The sequence below is a fragment of the Polypterus senegalus genome, chromosome 2, assembly GCF_016835505.1.
Source record: "Polypterus senegalus isolate Bchr_013 chromosome 2, ASM1683550v1, whole genome shotgun sequence".
NCBI lineage: Eukaryota > Metazoa > Chordata > Cladistia > Polypteriformes > Polypteridae > Polypterus > Polypterus senegalus.
Window position 1 is genome coordinate 126,923,399 of NC_053155.1, and position 14,777 is coordinate 126,938,175.

The following is a 14,777-nucleotide window of genomic DNA, read 5'->3' on the forward strand; positions in this document are numbered from 1 at the left end:
TTGATTTGTATGCACCAATCAAAATTCAGCACATGATTTCTCAGTCCTCCTTTGCTATGCAATCAATATTTGTTATTGAAAGACTGATGCCATGCCTTGTTACACAGCTACTGGATTTTTTTTTTTCTTGTGAACAGGCCAGAACCGAGGCTAGGTCAGGAGAGCAAAAATAAGCCCTTGAAAAAAAAATAAAGCCAATCACTTTTAAATATCACTGCCTTACTGGGGAATTTTCATTGTTAAAAGCAGTGTTGGCACTTTTCTTGACTGTTTAGCAGGAAAGGTGTTTCTGTTATGCAGCTAAAAGAATTTTCAGCGATAAGTGGCCACATTCTGAGAAAAGGCCATAAAACATCATCTACAGCAGTTGCTTATTTGTCATTTTAAGTATTTCACGTTAAACAGCAATAGGAAGAGCTTCTGTAATTTCACCTCCTGTGGTAAACCTTTTCAGCTGCCAGATTTTGTAAATTAGGTTATGTTCTGACCAGATACCACTCGTGTCATAGCAACAGGACTTGAGAAGCAAATTACGTAAATAACTTTAATGTATAGTGGTCAAAATTGTGGCTTTACTTGTACTCAAGGAAGCATAATTTTACTGTCATTTTTCATTGTTTGCAAAGAACAGTGTAGTCTATATACTATTAAATATTTGGTGTTCATACTTTATATGTTCAATACATTATTAAACTTTTGAAATATTTATATTAGTTTTGTAACATAGACATGAATGCTTAGTTGCAGTTGTACAGTTTTTAATATGCAGCCCAGACATTAAATGGTCCATTCTGTGACAGCATAGCCTTTTTCTATGTTATACCACTTCCTTTTCATAAAAATTCTAGAGTGGTTGGGGTCCTTCTGATTCTGAATTGGAAAATCAGGTTAGAAAATGAATGCATGAATTGCTAAATAGAGTAAACACTGGATTTACTATCAGGTTTGGTTAATGCTTTCCATTAGAAGCAGCTCTTTTATGGTTACTAACATGTATTGTCTACCACTTCGTCCAAGTAAACAACATCTAATTATTTTTCACTTAAGTTTTCTCATATTTAAGTGGATAATATTCAGCTAAGAACATTCATAAGATATTTGAGATATAATAATTACCTGTGTTTATTAATGCTCAGTATCAAGTGAATCACATATAATATATTGATTCACTGTATTCATTCATATATTGTCTAAACAAATGTTTCTATCCATTACTGAACCTACTGGATCCAATTGCTGGGTCACAAGATATTGGATTCTACCACCACACCATTGGACCAAAAGCTGGAACTTATCCTGGATCAGGTGCTTTTCCCCTTGCAGAGCACTGCCTTTGTATTCAACACATTTTTGAAAATACATGTGGACTATATAAATTAACAGGCCAGGAGTTTTAGATAGGCTTTGAAATGATTTGCATTTAACCTAAATTAAAAGTTAGAAATGGTCAGAATATAATAGCCAGGATTTATCCACATTAAATCATTAGGAAATAATTAATGTTTTATTTATTTATTTATTTAAATACTGGACTGTATTAACAGGTTGTAAGGATTTACTGTTAATACTAAAGTCAAGTTTATTGTCATGTGGAATGGAATTTTTACTTGCTTGTCTCCTAAGACAATTGACAAAATACAGTAAAAAAGAAAAATATATAAAAGGTGCCCTTAATATGAAACATACACTGTATATAATTGTTTCCATCCATTTTCCTAACCTGCCTATCCAGGGGAGGGTTGTGGAGTGCAACTGGAGCCTATGTCTGCAAGCATTGGACACAAGGCAAGAACAACACCTGGAAAGTGCACCTGCCCATTACAGGGTGAACATGCATAAACATATAACAGGGACAATCTAGCAATGACAATTAACCTGCATGTCTTTGGACTGTGGGAGGAAACTCATGCAGACACTGAGAGAATATGCAAACTCCATGCATGAAGCACCAGGGGTACAAAGGTCTCCTTATTAGTAGCTGGCAGCAGCACTGCCACTGTGCTCTCTGTGCAGTTATATTCAGTATGTTTGTCTGTTAAGATACGTGCATCATTACTAAAGTGTCACAAATTTTGCATAAAGGTTACAGTTCCACGAAAGTGGCCAACAACCACATATGCCCAAGGGGCCTACATCATACAAGAACTCATTGGTTCCTGAAAACAAAGTTTAAAACATTGTATACAAGGCCGCAGACAAAACCGAACTGTTAGACTAAAAAATACTCTGAGTACTAGTTTGTATTAATGCTCTGTTTTTTAAAATTAGTACATTGGTATTATGATTCAGGGATAATCCGCTCTTAGGATAGTACAATTATTAATTAGAATATGATGCACTGTAAATTTCATTCCTTAGAATATTTGTTTGCAGAAATCGACCACTTGAATACCCTATCAAGAAACTTAGCACATTTGGAATAATTTAGTTCAGTCACAACAGAGTTGCTAATATGTTAAAATAACCTTAAATCAATCTATTTAACTTCCTAATACTAATTATGACTTCCTGGTTCATGTGTGGCATGGTGCATGTTTCACAGCTATTGGAGACTAAGTTTGAATCCTTCACCTAGTCAGTGTCTGTGTGCAGTTTACACATTCTCTGTCTGTGTCTGCGTGGATGTTGTGAGTGAAAATTGGAGTGGCCAGATAAGAATGGTTAGGATGTGGATGTGTTGCTTCAGTGTGCCCAACAATGGACTGCCACTGTCTCCAGAACTAGTTTCTGTCTAATGCTTGATGTTGCTGAAACTTGCATCCACCAGCCGTATCCTTGTAACAGACTGACTTGTTTCAGAAAATACATACATCGATGAATGTAAGAGATCTGGTGGTTAGCAAACCGAGAACTACTACAACACTGGTGAGGATGGGCATTCATAACATAAAGTGTCAGAGCACAAATCAAATTTTAAAGTCTACACAATAATTTTTTCTTTGATTAACTTTTTTGAGTTACTGGTACTATACAGTAGTAACAGCTAAATTGTATTTTCCTAGAGGTTTTTAAAAATTGATTAGAATTTTTAATTGTAAGTGTAATTAAAACTAAGAAGGTATTTAGTGCTAAAAACTGTTAGCTTAGTTACAAGATTGATACCTACTGTAAGTTGGTGTTATTGCTATACTGCAAATTGTATTACAGAGACAGTTAATACACAAAAAAACATTCTATGAGAAATCTAATGTACACTTTGTGGCTCTTTGGTTCCAGATATGAATAGCATTGTTATTTTTGTACTTGATTCTTGTTTCTACTACTGTACAGAACTGGACAGTCAACTAAACTAAAGAAGAAATTAATTGCTATGCCCTAATAGGTTATTGTCTTTGAGTCATAGTGTGGTCATGCTTATACATGGTCATCTTAGCCTAGAAAACAATGGAAACATGAAATAAGTTAACAAATAGTGTGGAAGACAAGAGGATTTTTGGGACCTTTAAAACTTAACTCAAAGCTGTTTGGAGAAATCAGATGAATATGATTAATAGATTTTGTTGGGCTGATTGTTCTAGCAGTCTCAATATTTAGATTCTTCATTTTTGTCTGTACTGTTACTGATTTTTATTTGCAATTTTTTCTGTCCTCCCATGTTATTTTAGTTTTATAAAACCTATGGTACAGAATTAATATCCTTTATCGCTTACTTTTTGAATCACTCATTGTTTAGGTTTGGGCTTGCGTCACAACGTATAGAATTTCTTCAGTGGCATTTTTGTCTTTCACAGTGGAAAGACTAAAGTTTTCCTATTATATATTAGAATTTTTGTATGTGTTTATAAGAGCACTCTACTACAGCCTAGCTTCATATTCTGGGTATGTCCATACCTCATGCCTAGTTTTTTTTCTGGTTTTTAATCTGCATAGTGCTAAAGGAATGTGAGATGGTTATGAAAAAATAAATGTGAAAAGACCCAATTTCCTTTAACATAGAACATGGCTAATATAAAATCCACAGATGCTTCATCTCTTTTCAGCAGTATTAATCATTATATCGTTATGGAGGTCAAAGGCTTCTAAATGAAACTTCCTCTGTTTATTTTGAATTAGTATGATGTCATCAAGGTGCAAAGATCTTTTATCCTAATACAATAAGCAGTTTCGTTTTGAAATAAATAAATTATTTGGAGTTTTGGATTCCTGATCCAAGTTCCATAGTAGGATGAACTTGATTTTGCAATATTTTCTTTTCAAAACCTTTGATTGTGATTTAGTAGTTGCACAGAATCAGAATTACATCTTGCCTGAAGAAGGGGCCTGAGTTGCCTCGAAAGCTTGCATATTGTAATCTTTTTAGTTAGCCAATAAAAGGTGTCATTTTGCTTGGCTTTTCTCTACAGAATCAGAGAAACAGAACTCAAAAAATTGTGATTTAGCTAGAGCTACATGGTCAGAGAGTGGTCAGTCCTCCTTTGTTACAGTTACAGGCACCCAAGTTCAATTTGTGGTTCAATTACTGCCTGCCCATTAAACTGATATCCTTAAAGTTCTTTAGTATTTTCCTGTATTCAGAAATCCACATGTTAGGTAAATTAATAACTTGAAAATTGCCTAGTATAAATAATGGGTCTTTGCACTGGCATATACTGCTGTCTCATCCAGGATGGTCTACTGCTTTGTTGCCAAGATGGAAATGAGTTAAAAATTGAAAGGATGGATGGTTCCACTTCAGGTTTCCCCATTGTAATACAATTACGTTCTGCCCTGTATCGAATAAGTAGGTTATAAACTAGATGGACAGATAACTCAATTATATTTGATACAGTAACTATGAAATACATTTTTCAAAATGCTTGTTATAAAGGATTTTAATTCTTGCAGAGAGAGGTTGACTGAGTTAAGAGTGAATCTCAGCCAGGCAGCTGTAGTGCTAATCTAGAAAATGCCCACTGCTGTCCGTCTCTGTGGCACCATGTGATCTGCAGAGTCACCATGGTGCTGGAGCTCCTCTCTCAGCCAGAAAATAAGCAGCTGTTCAAGCCTGATTTCAGTTAAAATGGTGTCAGTGTTTAGTCTGGCGCACTACTCCAAGATAGAGTGGCAGCTGGGTCAAACAAAGTCATTTTGTTGGCTTTCTTCCCAGCCAGCTTCAGCTTTTATTTAGGTACGAGTGCCGGCTAGGCCCCATTTCTCAGGGATAGCTTAACATCTGCCAGCACCCAAACCAACCCCCAAACCCTACCCCCACTACTTCTGTAATCTACTGACAAGAAAAAAGTTATAATTCCAACTCTGCTTTGACAATTGTATATTATACTTGCTTTTGTGCCCTGGAAGTTAACGCCTTTGACTCTTTCAGCACATTACAATAAAGCAGTATGACAAGAGCCTGCGCTGAAGGTGGATTGTTACTGTATACTGTATAAGGGGCTTTTTCATTTTGAAGAATTTAAGAAACTTGCATTGTTTTCATTTGTGATACTATATCTAACAACATGCAGGTGAGTATGTACATATACTTTTACTTTTCTTCAGCATTATGCAGTGTAAAGTAGCCTGGTTCAGATGAGAAAGGAGGGAAGAAAGACATGCATCCTGATGACTGCATAAAATATAGTTCATTTAATTTGATGAAGTGAAGGACTTGCCTGTTTGCAAAAAAGTAGGCTAAATAACTAAAAGACTGCATGTACCTGAAGATAAAGATATTTCAACATACAGGTAAATGTAATATTTTCTAAACAACCTGAATACTGACCTGACATAGAAGGTAAGGATCTCTTTGAATATTAAGCAGTTTCAGATAATGTAGTGTTTTTGAAGGGTGCTGTAAGTGAAAACAATATTTATTCTTCCTGTGAAAAACATTTCATACTTTTACCATAATCACACTTTTAGTAGAATGTACAGAAACAAAAAAATAAAGATATGCCTTCTTTATAGATAGATTTGGCATCTTGCCAAAGTCAATTTCCCCAACAGAAAAGATCTTTTAAAAGTGGAGAGGAAAAAGTCCAAGAAAAAGTTCTGTACCTTCTCTTGTGGATGCAATTTATTCATGAATATCTGCCATGAACAATTGTGCAGTCATGTTAAAAATTACTTGTATCACGTGTTTATCACAGCATTTGCAAATAAAAAAAAAGTGCTTTTATTTTTTGAAGCTGTGATAAAATCATAAAAAACAGTGATTTCAGATGCTAAGTTGAATCAGATTAATACAGAAAAAAGTAACAATACATTTATAGTTTAAAAGGTTTTCTTATTTTGATTTGGAGTATAGTATATCTGATTTAAAGGTTTAATCATTGTTCATCATTGTGTATTAGTTGCTAAGATGTACATGAAACAAATAATTATTATGTTATTTTCTCACTCATAATAATATATTATTTGGAAGTTCATCATTTCATAATCAGCTGTCATCTGTTCCAGTTGAAAAGCTACACCAATTTTCAATTTGTTTCAAATCATTCTTTCCATTTTTTGTCTTTCCAGCATAATCAGCATGGCTTTAAAATCCATCCCAGTTGTTTTCACTGTAACTTTTCTTTCTGAAGCATATTACTGAAACCATTTTTATATGGATCTGTTTATTAGTATATCTTTTTTCCCTAAAATTATATTAAATTGCATGAAACTAAGGAGTTTGTTTTGTGTTAATTCTCTTACCTCTGTGATTTCTAGGATTAAAAAAAGACATTTTGGAGATAAAAATGATTAAGTATTTGATAAGGCGGTGGTAGACTTGCCAAAGTGAGCATTTAAATACACTGTAAGCCCTCATTATAATAATTTGTCTGAGTTTTCTGCTAAGGATCACAGTAGCAACACACTGAGCTGGACTTACAAGACTCTTCTGGCCCCAGAAATGTTTTATAGCCTTCTGGTCCTTGCATAGTTGAAAGAGAGAGAGATATAATCCCTCCAGCGTGTTTTGGGTTTTCCTTTCAGCCATCTCCCAGTGGTCTTTGCCATGTACATCTCCCATGGCAAGCACTTCCTGCCTACATGTCCAATCCACCTCAAATGGCTGCTCTCAATACAGAAAAATAGCTGTTCTAGACATTAGCAAGGTCTTTACCTAGTCATAGAGTGAGGCCAGCAAACTAGCATAGGAATCTTTCATCAGATTACTTGTAGTTACGATTGTATTAGTTTAGTCCTTGCCACCATAGATGAGAAAGGGGATACAGACTGATTGATGCATCAACAGTTTTGTCTGCAGACTTATCACCTTGGTGTAGTACAATGTAAAACTGTCACCACTACACTTTAGTTTCTTTTCTCAGTCTCACAGACACCTCTGTCTTCACACATGACCCCATGGTAATTAAATTCCCCCACATGGCATAGCAGCTTATCTTCACTGATTATTAGTGATCAAAATGGTATTTGCTTTTCATGTTTTTACAACTTTATAGTTCCCTGCATTGTAGTCATTGTTTTTAGTCTAACTGCTTTAATATGAAGTTCTTTGGACAGCACAGTGGCATGGGTGTTAGCACTGCTGCCTCAGAGCTTCAATTTCTTCCAGAGTATGGCATGTAGTTTGTTCCTGCTGCATCTCATGGGTTTCCTGGCAGATATTCTAGTTTCCCTTACATGTTCTAAAGACATGAAGGTTAGACTGAATGTTAGACTCTCATTTAGCACTTTTTACTTGTGCACCATTATAAAGGCAAAATTATTGTTAAATATTTCTATAAAGTATAGGTGAAGTAATTAGTTACCTTATTTATAAAAGTAAAGTGCCTGAAGAAATCTACATTATGAATTTCCATCCCATTCTTTTATTGCTACTAGTTCCTTATCTTCATAATTATAAATAACTTCAAAAAAGGTATGGAGCTTTGATATCCTAGTTTAATCATTCTGCTGTGTTTTCCTACACTTGCACCCTTAATGCAAATTTAGAAGGCACTGAAATAATTTAATAAGAATAAATGTAGTGATTACTGGTTTGTACCTGTGTGTATATATACAGTATAAAACATTTCAAATTAAGCTCAGCTGCTTGTGGTCTAAGAAATACTATGTTAAAACAATGGTGTGGTTAGCACTGTAGGACTGAGCTATGAAAGTATTGGTAGTTTCTCAAAATAGTGTCCCAGTTTAGTGTATGTGGATTGGCAATTCCTTATAGTGAAAGAAGAATGAAAACATTGAGGAAAAGATTATATATAAAATTTATAAACTTTTCATGTATTTTTGCACTTATTTCATTATTTATTTCTGCATTTACAACCTCATAACAACCTTTTTTTAGATTGCATTCTTTCTCTGTTTATTTCTAACCTGATATTTAATACTTTATTCTCTCAAGGTTTTTCCGTTAAGTGTATGAATTAGTTCATTTTGCAGTTGACCACCTGCTTCTAGCAGAACAGGCTCTGGCCCATGCAATCCTAAACTGGATTAAGTGAGTTCAAAAATGGATGGATGGTTTTGAAAATGTATGGAAGGATTTTCACTCATAGAATATGCCCATGCCAACTTACTGAATAAATAAGTGTGCACAAGGTTTTAATTATATATTGAAACCTTATAATAATATATAATTAAAACCTATAATGGTTCATATCATGATCACCTTAATGCTGCAGTAGTTTTTTTTTTTTTACTTTGATCTCACACTGGATTAGTCATGTCCTTTTTATAATATTGCGCTTTTAAAATGGTGTGTGACAATAATGAAATACTGTACTTTCGACTTGAGAAACCATTTTTGTTCCCCTAACCTTTCTTAAAATATTGAGCTCTAAAAGCTTTTAATGTACTACTGTTGACTTTACTGTTTGGTAAACTATTCCTTGTACCTACACTTCTTTGTTTAGAAATTATTTCCTAACATATATATGAATATTATTGTTAAGAGCTGTTGTCTTTGTCCTCATGGCCTTGTTGGAGAACTCATTTTCGCATAAGAGATGAAATCTGCCTTAATCACTCCTTTCATAATTTTAAACGTCTCTTATCATGTCACTTCTAAATCTTTCATGCTTTAGTCTTGCTATAGTATGTTTTCTCTGGATTTTCTCTACCACTGTTTTTTTAAAGTGGAGACAGAATTGCTCAGAATAATCCAGATGTACTTTCAAAGGTAGATTCTAAAAATATAAGCATATCCTGCTTGTACCAGCACTAGATATAGGATTATGAGTTACATATCATACTATTAACCATCTTAATGGCTTTTGTACTTGTCCAGGAAGACTACAAAGATTTTATCATAAGGTTTGCTTTTGAAATTACAAAAAAATTGAAAATTTGTACACTTTACTCTTTAGATTGAAATACATTTTAAACATATCTTCCCAAATGTAAATTTTCTTCAGGCACTGTAGTGTATCAGTTATAGTGTCATCTGGCAATAATGCAAAAATAACAATAATTGCTTTTGTTTATTTATACATTAGAAACGTAAAGCTAATTGGGCTATAGTGAACAGGGTTGCTATAATCAATCTATTATGTGATGAGACACGTGCTAGTTCCAGTCTTCAGGAATGTACCTGATATAAAATTACTTTTAAAATATACCCAATTAAAGATTTATATATGTACATATTCATAAAGATGGTAGCTTCTTTGAGATCTCTTGGGTAAATCGTGGATATTTTTTTCATTTCACAATTATAGTCCTAGTGGTATTACTCTATTATTAATAGATCATTTAGTAATTTGTTAATATTTTTTGTAGCTATTGGACAGGTGTTAGACTTCTTCACATATACCATTTTCTGTTTGCCACACACAGAGGTTTTACTCAGTTTATGTCCTTAGGAATTTTTTGATTCAACTCAAAATTTGCATTGTTAAAATTAGTTATTTTTTTTATTATTCTTATTTATCTGTATTCTTTCTTTACTTTAAGCACTAAAACTTCTGAAGCTGGCATTACCACTAGATCCTACTAGCTCAGATTTCTCAATGTTCTGAATTCTGTCTGGATTATTACAGAGAATTGCATCAGACAGAATTTTGGTCTTTCTTGTGCATTGACATGATATAAATTATTTAATATCTGAAAATGTTTTCCTCTGTTCCACTTTTTGTTTTTTGTAGGTTAGTATTATTTTATTGAATGCCCCAAACATTCTTATTATGTAAATATGTGGCATATCTCATGTGGAAAGCAGACTCATTTTTAAATTATTTGTATTATTTGAAAGGTCATCCTTTTCCATTTTGATTATAGCATTGAATTTATTCAGTTTGTTTTCTTTTTAATGCCTTTAATATTAGGCAAGTCAATAGTGTTTAATTTATTATTAAATCTATACCTGCTTTTACCTGTTGGCTATTATTTTTTATTATTATAAGTACTAGCGTTAGACTAAGGTAATTTTAAGTTCCCAGAGATTTCATCTTCAGTCCTCCTTTTTAGTTTAGCAATGGTTGAAGGACATGTGCAGTACACTTGGCTTTTAAGATGTCACCACAGAACAAAATCACAAACAGTGAGAGCTGGGGATCTCGGAGGCCACGGAATGTCACTGTTGCATGAAATGACGCATCTTCCAAACAATTGTCAAATAGCTTCCATAGATTGTCGGGCAGTATGCGAATTGGCTCCACCTGGGGACTTCTTTTTTTAAGGGTGAGCCCATTTCTTCGAAATTACGCACCCATGTTGTAATCGCATTTAGACGAGACACAATCATGATATCCTGACTGGTAATGATGCCAAAATTCCCTTTGCGCAGCAGTCACACTATCACCATTCTTATAAAACACTTTATAAAAGGCTTTCACAGCGAACGCTGTTTGTGCACCACTCCACTTCTCCATTATAACTAATGGCAAGGGGTTCTGAACAAGATCACATTGGTCTCAAACAACTGCCAACACCCCAAGGTCGCCAATACCCAGTTCCAAAAGTTCTTGTTTCCCTGAGCCACCCTGTATTTTAAAAATAGATTAATGCAATACCAGTTTTGCTTAATCTTAGAGCACAGGTTGGAGACCTCCTGTGTATAAAGAAGTTCCTGACTGGAGTTTGTGTAGAATCAGTTGTCATTGTTCATGTCATTGGGGAATAATATACGTCCAGCAACTCTGGAGAAACCTGAAAAATAGTCTCTGAAGTTTTACCTGTGCCACAGGCTTGCCCAAATAAGATTAAGGAGATCAGAAAGTTGAATACATGGCTCATATATTGTTACTGGACAGAAAAATACAGGTTTATAGTCCCTCAGTGTACCTTTTAGGACAGATGGAACATGTATTTCTAGGTTAAGTTACATTTGAACCAGAGATTTTGTCATACAATGGATTAAATTAGGAAATATGGGAGGTCATTGTGAGTTTAGGAAAGGCCAAGCTTAAAAGTTTATATAAGGTATTAAAAAATGTTGATGAACATGTAGAAAAAAGCAATAAAAAATACTGATTGGAAAGAAAGAAAAGAATCAGACAATAGAATAGGGAAATGAAAAACAGACAGATCGAGAGACATGAAAGTAATAGAAAGGAGGTTAAAAGAAGGAGACAGAAGGCAGGAGAGAGTGGTTGTGTATGTGAATGAGAAAGAGAAGGCAGATAGCTGGGAGGAAGTTCGTCAAGGGAGTTTGCAGCTATCACTCACGGACTAATGATCACTGAGCAACCTGGAACCTGTAGTGACTCACCAAAGAGAGGCAGCACGGCTGCAGGGGAATGAGAGCCTCAGAGAGGTATCCTGTGAGGGTGGTGCTATGGACCGCAGGAATGTGAGCCTGGCAGTGGGACTCAGAGGCTTGTTGTGGTGTCCTACTGGGAGCAAGAGAGGGCTACAGGAGCCCAAGCCAAGCAGTAGCACGGAAGGGTGGCTGAACTACAAATTAGGGACCTCCTTAGCTGCAAGGTCCGTTAGGGTTAAGCCAAGGAAATGGCAGCTTTTAAAGGAGTATTTTAAGGACAGTTTCCTGTCACATTTAACCTTGTTTTAATATATTGCTTGACTGATTTTTTACTTCCACTTGGACACTGTTCTTTTTTATGGATTATTTATTAAGATGCTGTGATCTTTGTGGAGTCAATGGAGGCTCTGATCGGGGTGCTTGAGTGACTGAGCGAGGAGTCTGAGTGTCTGGGCTTACGAGTGTACTGGATAAAAAACAAGATCCAGGCCATTAATGACCTCTTGGGCACAGCCATCAGCAGTGTGTCTGTTTGCGGACTGTCAACCTTGTCGAGAGGTATACTTACCTTGTCAGTTACATTCACGACTCTGGTGGCTCTTCCTATAAAGTCAGTAGATGAATTAGGAGAGCATGGGGGGTCATGAGGTCACTGGAAATGGGTGTGTGGCACTCCCGATATCTATGCAAAAGGACGAAGGTCCAAGTCTTTAGAGTCCTGGTGTTTTCGTATCTTGTTATATGGTTGCGAGACATGGATGCTATCCAGTAACCTGAGATGAATACTGGACTCCTTTGATACTGTGTCTCTCTGGAAAATTCTTGGGTAAAGCTGGTTTGACCTTGTGTTGAATGAGCGGTTTGCTCATTGAGTCCCGAATGAGGCATATTACCTGCATTATTAGGGAACGTCAGTTATGGCACTACATCTGTATGGCGCGTTTCTATGAGGGTGATCCAGCTTGTAGGATCCTTATTATTGGGGACTCAAGTGGCTGGACCTGGCCAAGGGGTCGCCCATGTAACACCTGGCTGCAGCAGATAGTGGGTCATTAGCGGAGGGTGGGACTGGACCACGTGTCTGTCTGTGGTGTTGCCAACCAGGATCCTGAGTTGTTTTGTTGTGTGGTGGCTGCGGCAACACACTGTACCACTGCATACTTGACTTATCATCACTGTAAGGTACATTTAAGCTGGCTGTTTAACAACAGATCAGCATTTATAAAGTTACATTAACACTGTATCTCTTCAGTTGAAGTTTTATTTATTTATTTATAAGTGATGTGGATCTAATTTTAGTTGTTGAGTTGTGAATAACAATAAACAAAACATCTACAATCTCAATTTTTCAGATTAGATTTAGGGCAATCTAATGTGGGCTAATAAATATGATATAGCCATATACGGGTTGAGTGTAGCCTGTGTTCCATCCATCCATCCTGCTGAATCCGAACACAGGGTCACGGGGGTCTGCTGGAGCCAATCCCAGTCAACACAGGACACAAGGCAGGAACCAATTCTGGACAGGGTGCCAGCCCACAGCAGATAACCTGTGTTTGAATGGTTAAATTAGAATGGTCTAGAAATGTTCACTTTACATTTGAATATTGCAAAGATCATTTCCAAGGGGCAACCTGATGTAGTCTGCATTCCAATATAATGCAAGGCCTTTCATTGGTCACAGGCAAAGAAACACGCAGCTAATTTGTCGGTTTAAATGTGTATAACACTTTGATAGCCTAGACAGCTTATGTGTTATATGTTTTGTGGTGGAAATGGAGCATCTCACGTGCATACTTTTCCAAGAAGCACTTGTGGAAAGACTTTGACATGATTAATCAGATGTACCCCTCAGCATCCTAAAATTATCAAACCACTGGTTTGCAGAAGACCCCTAAACACCTTGCTTTCATCAGTTTTAGTGTAATGAATGCTTTTGTTCAAAAAATCACAAATAGGGACATTAGGCTTTAAAACTACAGGTCTGCATACAAAGAGCAGGCCTTACCACCACAGGAAGACTAGTCCAAAACTCAAAAAGCAAAGGCTTTTAGCGTTCAAAGTATTAAAATGTTTACAGAAATTGGAATGGAAAACCATTAAATACCTGGTCCAGGACAAGCAATACAAAAGTTTCTTTATATGTTAAGAATTTGGCTTTGGTGCGATAGGTCAGTTTGGCTTTGCTGACGCAACAAAAAAGTAAGTGCGAGTGTGAGACAAACGAAGAGGAGAAAATGCGTATGAGTCACTCGGAGAGAGACACCTTCAAAGTCAGCAAATATAAAACCAGATAGGAGGCGAGCAAGGTACCTCACAAATAATGAGAGTATGTGATGCAAGTTTTACAGGAGCACACTTAAGAGATGGTGAAGACATGTGAATATGGAGGAAAGGCGCTGAAGGTACATGTAGGGCAAGAGATGGCAAATGTTTTTTAATTATCATATTACCTGTCTGTGACAGGTACCATGGCTAGTCAATGAGTAAAATATAAAAACAGAATTAACCATTTAATGTATAAAATAATGTTTGAAAAATAACTAAAAATAATAAAGGAAAAACCCTGGCTGAAACATAATACTTGGCTACTCTTATGTGTCTCTCATTCCTGGGAGTTACAATTACAATAATGTTAACTGTGATCAAGCTGTCAACCACAAATGTTTGTGTGATATTTCCATTTTTCTTCAGCAGTCAAACAAATAAATAGGACATGAGCCAAAAATTTGAATGAAATCACTTTTAGCTGCAGTTTTTAAGTAGCTTTAGTAGCCAGTAGTAACGTATAGATTCAAATATAATATAATATATATATATATATGGTACAGTGTTTTTATGTCAAATTTACCATTGTGACTTTAGCAATATTCCAGGATTGTCCATCCAAAGCTGCAGGTTCGAAGGTTGGTTGATGCTATACCCCCCAAAATAAGTGGTCTTATGTATAAAATGCATATGTATAAAACTAATCGGTTACAATGCAGTGTTGATGATGTTGTTTTGACTATGGTAGATATGTTATATGTGTATCTTAATGAAACAAATCCTCAAACACATTTTTGTTTCCTAAGTTAAGTAGAGGTTTTAACAATATTAAGTCCTTGTTGTGATGTGAAGACTCATTAACATAGGATTAATTGTAAAACTTGTTTTTCACAAATATACCACACTTATTTTAAATCCACCTTGTCTTCTTCTCTTACTAATC

The 14,777-nt window shown here is 35.6% G+C and overlaps 1 long non-coding RNA gene across 2 annotated transcripts in view; it reads left to right on the forward strand.

Moving 5' to 3' along the window:
• Positions 1-5,072: 5,072 nt before the first annotated feature.
• Positions 5,073-14,777, forward strand: part of LOC120523332 — a 317,633-nt gene continuing 307,928 nt past the window's right edge. The window contains exon 1 of one of the 2 annotated variants that reach the window (XR_005632592.1): positions 5,073-5,444. This is a non-coding gene — a long non-coding RNA (uncharacterized LOC120523332). The remainder of the gene's footprint in view (positions 5,445-14,777) is intronic. The other variant, XR_005632590.1, reaches the window with a different exon arrangement.